This window comes from Corvus hawaiiensis, chromosome 3 (assembly GCF_020740725.1).
Source record: "Corvus hawaiiensis isolate bCorHaw1 chromosome 3, bCorHaw1.pri.cur, whole genome shotgun sequence".
Classification (NCBI taxonomy): domain Eukaryota; kingdom Metazoa; phylum Chordata; class Aves; order Passeriformes; family Corvidae; genus Corvus; species Corvus hawaiiensis.
The window spans coordinates 93327968-93336780 of NC_063215.1; the positions used below are offsets into that span (position 1 = coordinate 93327968).

The window sequence follows — 8813 nt, forward strand, 5'->3', positions numbered from 1 at the left end:
TAATAATTCCAATTGCAGTGATTATAAACACATGCAATTTTTCATTGTTTTTTTAGTCTCAGATGTTGAAACTCAAAAAAATCCAGTTTTCTTTCCCTGAGGTGTAATGAAAAGCTAACTCTCCAAGTAAAGCAAAAATTTCTTATTAAAAAACCCCAAACTTGATCAAAACAGAGTTTTTCTATTAAAAAAATACTTTCTTATGAAAACTTTCAATACATCCCAATGTTTCTTGGATGCTAAGTATAGAAAGGATGTTGTGGTATTTTACAAGAAAAATGAATAAGAGACTTGTTATCAAAATCTCACCATTTTTAATCCAGATGTTTTTAATTCAGGCATAACAAGCAAGAAGAGAGAAAATTGGAAAAGAGAAGAACAGAAAGCTTTAAATTAGTAAGAGCAAATGGATCTTCTAGAAAACAAGTTGAAAATAATTGAAATTAGATGGGATAATTAGTTTGGTGAAAACATAAACCAGGGATATATATGAATAAGCTAGAGACTTGTTTCCACATGAATATTTGTGCATTCATGAAAACAGGGAACATCAACTACATTAAAGAATGATACCACTTAGGGGATCTTTTATTTCATTCAGACTAAGGCATTTTATTCTGCTTTAGATATTTAAAGACTTTTCTAAGCGATAGAGAGTCTACAGAACATAACATCAAAAAGTCAGAGGCTGTTCTAGCAAATATGTAGCTGGACATTTTCTATGAAAACAGCTTTAGAGGAAGGGTCTACTGAAAGATATTACTGAAGCACAGTATCAGGAGTAAATAATAATCCTCTGAAGAAATCCAGGTCTTCTCAGTTTTTACACAAGTAGATAAACAATTGATGGAATTTATTTTCATTTTTTAATCACCACCTTGGTTTCTACTTACGTTGCAAAATAAATGACTTACTAAATCTCTCTCAATGCCAATATAACTTTTTTAGGTCAGTCTGTATGTTGGATTTAGCTTTCCCCACATCCTGACCAGGGCAAACTAGAGCCATACAGTCAATTTTGTCTAAAAGGCAGAGAACTAGTGACAAGAAATTAAAGCTGTTCCTAGAAAAGGAGAACATATAGTTTGTGTCACTCATGAAGATATTGTCATGCTGCTCTGGCACACAGAAAGCAGACTATCCTCTGTTAAAACAAGATACGAAGACGGGATAGACAGAATAAATTCTCATGCATAATTATGGCTGTATCCAGTACAACATAGGAAACTCACCGTACTGGTTTAGATTTGGCCTTCCAAGTGTCCTTGGCTGCTTAGTACCCTTTCCAGAGCCAAACCAGGGCATTCTTGGCTTCAGTTAAATTTGTGTTAGCCCAGCACACCCGTCTTCAGTTGCCTCGACACTGAGTTGTCTTTGTAAACCAAGGAAAACAGGATATCTGCAAATAAAAAAAAAAAAAATCACAGCATCTTACTGTGAGCTTGAAGTACATATGTCATTTCTTTATGGACACAATCCAGTACGTTTACCTATTTTCCAAATTTAAGTAAAATTTAAGTAATACAAACCAAGTAAGTCTCTTGGTCAGAAGAAGAGGTTACCAGCCATATATGAAAATTGATTTTAATTTTCATCAGCTTGGCTTACAGGGAATTTATTTGGAACCATTTTGAGAAGTTTTCAGGAGGTAAACACCTTAAAATGTTTTGCAATCAAATATGTGCATTGTAGTCCTACAACATACATGGTAACACTGAGGGAATTTCCTGCAGTTATTACTGTGAAATTATTGCATCCCTCTAACAACAATTATATATAAATAACACAAATCTTACATACAGATGTCCCAGAAGCAAATGCTGTCATGCTTCCCATCACCAACAGGAAATGGATCCATGATAATATGAACACAGAAAGTGGAATTATTAATTCTGGTTAATAGGAATGTCTTGAAGTTGAGAGCCTTTCCTGTCTTACACAACCATCATTTTACTGGATGAACTGTTCTCTGGAGTTGCCTATCCCGTAAACCAATTCAAGGGAGAGCCAAGCCAATTTGAACCATACTCATTAACTTTCTAGAAAGTTAAATGAAGTCCATCAGTTCTTTGCAAAGCCTCATTCATTCCAAAACAGAGAATTACCAGAGCTGCAAAGAATTGCAGAACCAAAAAAATGCTGCTTAGCTCCCCACCACCTCTGTTACAGGGCACCTGCACATTATTTGTGTTAAGTATGAGGGAGAGAACATGACCCGCTGGGAACTGAATCCTGACAATATGAGGCATCCATTGTTTTACATGGAGCAAGGAGAAGAGAACATAAGTTGATTTTGCAGGACTGAAACTTTAGATCTATTACAAGTACTTTTTATCATATTTAAAGTCAAACTACAGTTACATCCAGTCCCCCATATTTGGAAGTGCTAACTTAAATACCCATCAGCTTCAATGGAAACACAATTCCACCTCACCACACCAACATCTAGCACAGTTAGTCTGCAAAGTCAGCTCAGACCAATTTCAGAGAACATAGATCTTTTCCAAATTTAGGATTAAAGCCTTAATTCTACTGCATAAAGGAAAGTTTGTAGAATCAATGGCAACAACATAAAGGATTGAAAAAGCATCAGACAGTTACATCCTGTTCCTTATACACACTATACTTGAATAAATTCCTCACTGTTAACTTTTCCAACACTCAGTTTTCTTTGAAGATGAGACAAATGGCACAATTTTAAGATGAGTACAGCCCAAGATACACTTTGTAGCTCTGCTACCCAGTTAAACTGAATACAAACCAACTCTGCAGTCACAGATTGTGCTATTGCTTTGAGAGTATCTATACCATTCTCCCTATTTCTAGAGAACAAGTAGAAGGAAGACACCTCCATGATCGCCTTACATTATCCATATGAAGAATTATTAGGCTTGTCACCCCCAGTGTAGTGCATAGGCAAGATGAGTAACGAACAATTAAAGCTAATTTGAGAGGGGATGACAAAACCTCCTCATGCATAAAAATCTGCTTAGCTACAGACAAAGCCTTTTCATGCTGTCCCAAGTGCTGCCTATATCTAGATATGGAATACATCACTTTCTCATTTCCTTTTGTATTTAGAAGCGTTTACTGATAGAACACCTTATGATATATTTCAAGTTTATTTGCAGATTCTGTAAAATCTTGTAATTAATTTTAAAAAATCACACTGCGAGACTTCATTGCAAGGTTTTTTCCCCCCAGTCTATTGAGTTTTTCTTATGCATTAAATGTGTCAACAAGACTGGATCTCCAGAACAGATTGCATAAATATTAACACAGACAGGTTCCTAAGCCTAGTTTCATGTGTGCATGCATCCTAGGAGAAATAGTTGGGCTTGAACTATTTATGGGAGTTAGAGAAAAAGGAGCAGAAGACTTAACCTGAGGCATAGATGACTTCAGAATTTGCTGTTTGAAAACTTTTTTGGGGTGCTCTGACCAATCATAGGATCATGTTAAATGTTAACGGGTTTCACTTAAACTTCAGTGCAGTAGTCTGAGCTATTGAAATGGATTTTTTTAAAATCATATCCTAATAAGAAAAATTCAGCTTAGATATCTTCCTTACTATCACATGATGGTAACACCAGAGTGACAGTACTTTGCAATTACACCAAAAAAAATTGCTCCTTCCCAGAGCAGGTCTTCTAGAGCTAACAAAAGTACAGAGGAGGGCTACCTGCACAACCAACTGCTTGGAACAACTTACCTACAAGAATTGATCACATAAACTTGCGCTCTCTTTTCCAGCCTGAGAACACATTTATGAAGTTGTATAACTTTACCAGCACATTCAGTGTTAACAGAGATTGAACAATGATGATGCTTCCCATTAGTGGCCAGGCTAAAGCTTTCCAGGACATAGGAACAGTCTGTTTACTACAGAGCATCTTAGACATAAGAGGATAAACCAATTATATGGTGACGGCTCTGACCCTGCAGCTTAAACAAAAGTTGGTTTTACATACAGAATTAGTGTGACTTCCCAAAATGCTAACAGAGCATTTTTAGCCACACAAATTGTTTAGCTTCTATTAATCCTACCTACCAGATCCAGAAAAGTTTTCATTTGTAGTCTAAGCTCTCCAGGACATAAGAACAGTCTGTTTACTGCAGAGCTTCTTAGACACAAGGGGATAAACCAATTATATTATGATGGATCCGACCCGGCAGTTCAAAGATGGGTCAGACAGTAGTGTTTAACCTGTATGTATTGGATTTAGGCCCAGCAGTCAACCTTTGTTTAGGTAGCCATTAAGCATACACAGATGCAATTCTATCAAGAGTGGTGTGTTTTAGAACCCATCTCATTGAATCAATCGCTGATTTTTTTTTCTCCAGAGAAATCCAGTCAAAAAAAAGACACAAAATGTGTCTGCAGGATTCTTCACAGCTCCAAAGAGGTGAACCACTTGCCAACTTGTCTGCTTTCATGTCACTGCTACGTTACACAAGCTGGTAAAGATTGCAGCTTCTGGAGGAAAGTGCCAGGGTAGTCTTTGTGATTCTGCACATTTCTAGAAAGAGAGCCTTTAAAGCTGACACTGTTAACTTCATAATTGTCCAGATTTTTAGGGCCAACATTCAGATAAAAATGCAAATCAAAGTTTCCTTATTGGAATACCAATGAATTAGTCTACAATACTGATTTTGAGGCATTTGTATTGTGGTAGGCCAACTTTTTGCTGTTGTGCTGTATATCACTTGGATGGAGCAAGAGGGTACTTCTATCTAAGAAGCTTTCTGCGTAAATAAAGATGTAAATAAAGAAGATACAGAGGTTGGTTCATTAATATGCAAATGACAGAGTTGGAATCAAGGTAATCTACTTCCAGAAAATCATGTGAATATAGTAGTACTTGAACCACAAAATAAAACTCACTCTTTTGGTCCCAAACAATGTGTCTATGTATAATATATTGCTATGCATATTGAGTTGTGACGAAAATGACCCACTAATTCCATCATCATGATTTAAACCACTCCCCACTAATTCCATCAAATACAACTGTGCCAGGATCCAAACCCACAAAGTCTGGGACAAGAAAGCTCTTTGCTTTTTCTTTTATCATCTAAAAGGTTCTTTCATGCCTGCTTTCTCATGCCACAGGGTGATGCCTTCCAGCATACAAAGGCACAAAATATACTACAGGAACTATAAATCTCTCCCTCATATATGTAGAAAACTAATTTCCTATATTACTTTTTCCAATCAACTCTCTGCTTTTCATTAAGCACAGCATGTAATTCAAAAATACATTTGGGATACAAGTTTGAGAACTTTCTAAGAAAGACCCTCAGGTGGCTGAAGAGTAAGCCAGCATTCAAGCAGAGAGATTTCCAAGAGCTACTTGACATAAAACAATTAAATTTGTTCAATCATTTGAGCTCAAGCTCAGTTACAATTGTTAAACTCCAGATTCATAATGTACCTTGTGCTGCACTGGATTTTAAAACCAGCAAAGCATATTTGAATAAAGTTAATCCCTAATCTATTTGCTTCCCAATGGCCACAGACACTTTTACACTAGAACCTATTTCTTTAGAAATCGTTTACTCCTCTATTTCTCAAAGCGCTTGTCAAAATATTTCTTGTTCATCACTGATTTTTGCACGACAGCAGCACCCAAGAACCCTGTCACCAAGCAGGGCAGCTTTGAACAATACTGGCTTGGACAGTGCTCATGTGCAGAGAAAACAAATCTCCTAACATAGGATCTGCTACATAAAAGAAACATGGTTTTAATTTAAGCAGTTTAGGTTTTAAAAATCCGTCACACTTAGTTGTTTGCAAATAGTGTTGGCTGATGAATGGCATCTGTCCAATGGATAAATGCTAATATGACATTATTTCTGCATGTGTTTGACAAACTGTTAGACAGTGATGCTAAAAATGGGGTGTTATTTATTTTGAAAACTGGACAGAGAACAGTTCTTTTAAGTTGTCTTTAAAGTTTATACAGCTTGATCTACATTTGCATTCAAACTTAGGGCAAGGGGGGGGATTGGAGGAAGAAATCTTCCAAACATTTTTGGCAAAATGGCTTGGTCAAAGTGCTTTTTTTCTTTAAAAAAGAGAGAGAAACAAATCAAGTTTTTGCTTTATATAGAATATATCAACCCAAATCTGTGATTCAAAAATATTTCCTTTCCTTTCTTCCAAGATTTTGAAGCACCTAATTTCTTCTCACACATTTCTAGGCTGGCCAACCAATTAATTACTATGTTTTGTATTTAAGACACTAAATAAAAAAAATTAAATAGCCTGGACCCAATTAATACAGAATTTAGGTAACATGCCGCTGTTTACAACAGTATCTTCTAGGCTGTACCTTCTCTAAATTACAGATCCTATATCTTTAAACCCTCTTTTGTCTACTACAGAATGTTTCTAATATAATTCCCCTCTTTAAGAAAACTATCTGTAGTCTAGCAACATTTGCTGGTGCCGAATTTTTTTACCTACCTATAAATATTAGTTAAATTCATTAAAAGTTTTATATTTGTATGAATACAAAGCAATAAATTGATTTTTATATCCTGCTGGTACACGGCTCCCATGTGCCGCATGATTTTGATTAAGGTGTCTGGGTTTTAAGAAAGGAATCCCTGAGCAGAAAATAACCAAAAATTCATGGTTAGCTAAACCCTTTAAATTTAGTTGAATAAAGTAAAAATAATTAAACATATCAACTGTCAGCAAAATATTAGAGGCTCCCAGCAGATACATTTTGAACATTCTGTAAAACCCCAGAATGGTTTTAAAACACTGTAGTCTTTATTAGCAGACACTGTTCTCCAGTTCACGACTACAAAGTACACAAAAAAAAGAAAGGTGAGAGGTAAGTTTTGCTACCATGTGATGTTTTCAGATTGTGAAAAATAAGGGATAGGCAAGGGGTTATAATAAAACTAACCATGCCCCCTTAAATTGTGCACACTGATGATTTGCAGCTGATATGCCACACACAGTTACAGTTCTGAAGATCTGAAACTTCTTTATTTCAAACACAATTTTTCCTCCTGTTCTTTTGGTTTACATTCTAAAGTTGACAGAGGTGCCAAACCACAGCTTATTCAATAACTTACAGAAATCATTTTTCTTTACAAAAATGGGCAAAAAATTATTTTTCTTCTTTACAATCAAATTTAGAGACTTTGACCTATTGTGCACAGATATACTTACATACGTTGACATACAAGACATATTTTCCATAAAATTATTCAAATTGAATGGTTTCCAGATAAAAGCATTTCTTTATGGCTTTCTAACTACTCTAAAAAATAACAAATAAAAAATTATGGCTGCAGATGGTACATACACTGCCTTCCACCGAACGTTGAAGTCTCTTATTACAATTGGACTGGGAAACTGCAAGTTTTCTTTTAACATAAATTCCTTCCCTTGGCAGTTTTTTCTGTCTCTGTATTCATGTTATTTTAAAACACTTTCATTTGATCATTCAATATTTTCCACCACTGACTAGGTGATGAATAGGCTTGCCACCTGGCTCAGCTTCCCATCCCCTCTCCCAGTTTGAATATTTCTTTACACACGAAAGCCAAAGGAAATGGAAAAACTGCCAGAGGTATTTTTTTAATGCCTTCAACAAACAAAAATAAAAAAAAGATTCTGTACAGACATGAAAGTCAAGACCCTCTCTGGATCCATCTGTCACCTCCTCCCTTGCAAAAAGTAATTCCTACATTTAAGCCAAAATTAATCTCAGCAGAATTTTAAGGAAAAATATTGATTCAGTCTCAAACCATTCAGTTGCTTCTTCAAGAATCTATTTCTATCTCACTGAATCCTTTTCACATATTTTAGTGCTTTCTCAGCTTCCTATATACAGCCTTTCCTTTCCCACTTTTCTATTTCACGTTTTTCTTTTAATATCACTGTTGAAATAACAAATCTCTTCTGCTCTTCCTACCTTTCAGGATGCTGCAGTGCCTGTCTCCTGTAGCTCCATCTCTGCTTCATCTCACCTTCTTTTCCTTTAACTTCCAACTCTGCTTTTGCATTTTCTCTCTGTGTCATTCTACCACATACATACTCAAGATAACCCGACAACAAGTGATTCCCATGGATCCCTTTTACAATTCATCTTCCTCTTTGGCACCTAGAATAATTGATTACTATATAAATAATCCTAGGATACATTCTAGGGTGGGTAACACCCACCACCCAATAATCTATAAATGTACTACCAATCACCAAAGAATCTACATGTGATGATGGTCTCCACCATCTACTCAAGATTGACAGAATTCCCACAGCTCCTCAGAGAGGAGTCTGCACTTCCTGAGGATGCTTCTCCAGTGTAACTACAGCATCTTCCACATTCCTAAGTCAGGAGCCACATTTGCTATTAGTTACTATTCAGTTCCCATAAGGAATAAATCTCCTCAACAAAGTACAGGTGAAAACCTTGGAGTACACCCCTGATAAACCTGTGCAAAGCAAATGTGCAGTAGGATTGGATATTCTTGCACGTCTTTGCACTGCTACACCACAGCAAACACAAAGCAAAGCTTTATTAAATTAGCTAGAAGAAATCTAGATCTAAAGGAAAATTTTCCATGGATTGTACTTGGAGGAGGACAACATTCAAATCAAGTTTTCAGTGAAAAACCTCATACGTTATCTGCCTCCTCATACCATATGTCCCTCTAAAAAGAAATACAAAAAAATAAGCCAACATTATTAATTCAGGGAGAAAAGCTATGTGAATCCCAACTCCAACATCTAGGATCTTGAAGCCTTCATGGAAGTTCTTACCTGGTGATATCAGACCATCAGCTTCCTC

General features: G+C 36.0%; 1 long non-coding RNA gene across 4 annotated transcripts in view; it reads right to left on the reverse strand.

Annotated features, from left to right (window-relative positions):
* Nucleotides 1–8127, reverse strand: part of LOC125323081 — a 317884-nt gene extending 309757 nt beyond the window's left edge. For all 4 annotated transcript variants that reach the window (XR_007202358.1, XR_007202357.1, XR_007202360.1 and 1 more), the window contains exons 1-2: nt 7938–8127; nt 1233–1399 (exon numbers count right to left, since the gene is read on the reverse strand). This is a non-coding gene — a long non-coding RNA (uncharacterized LOC125323081). The remainder of the gene's footprint in view (nt 1–1232; nt 1400–7937) is intronic.
* Between the last annotated feature and the right edge of the window lie 686 nt (nt 8128–8813).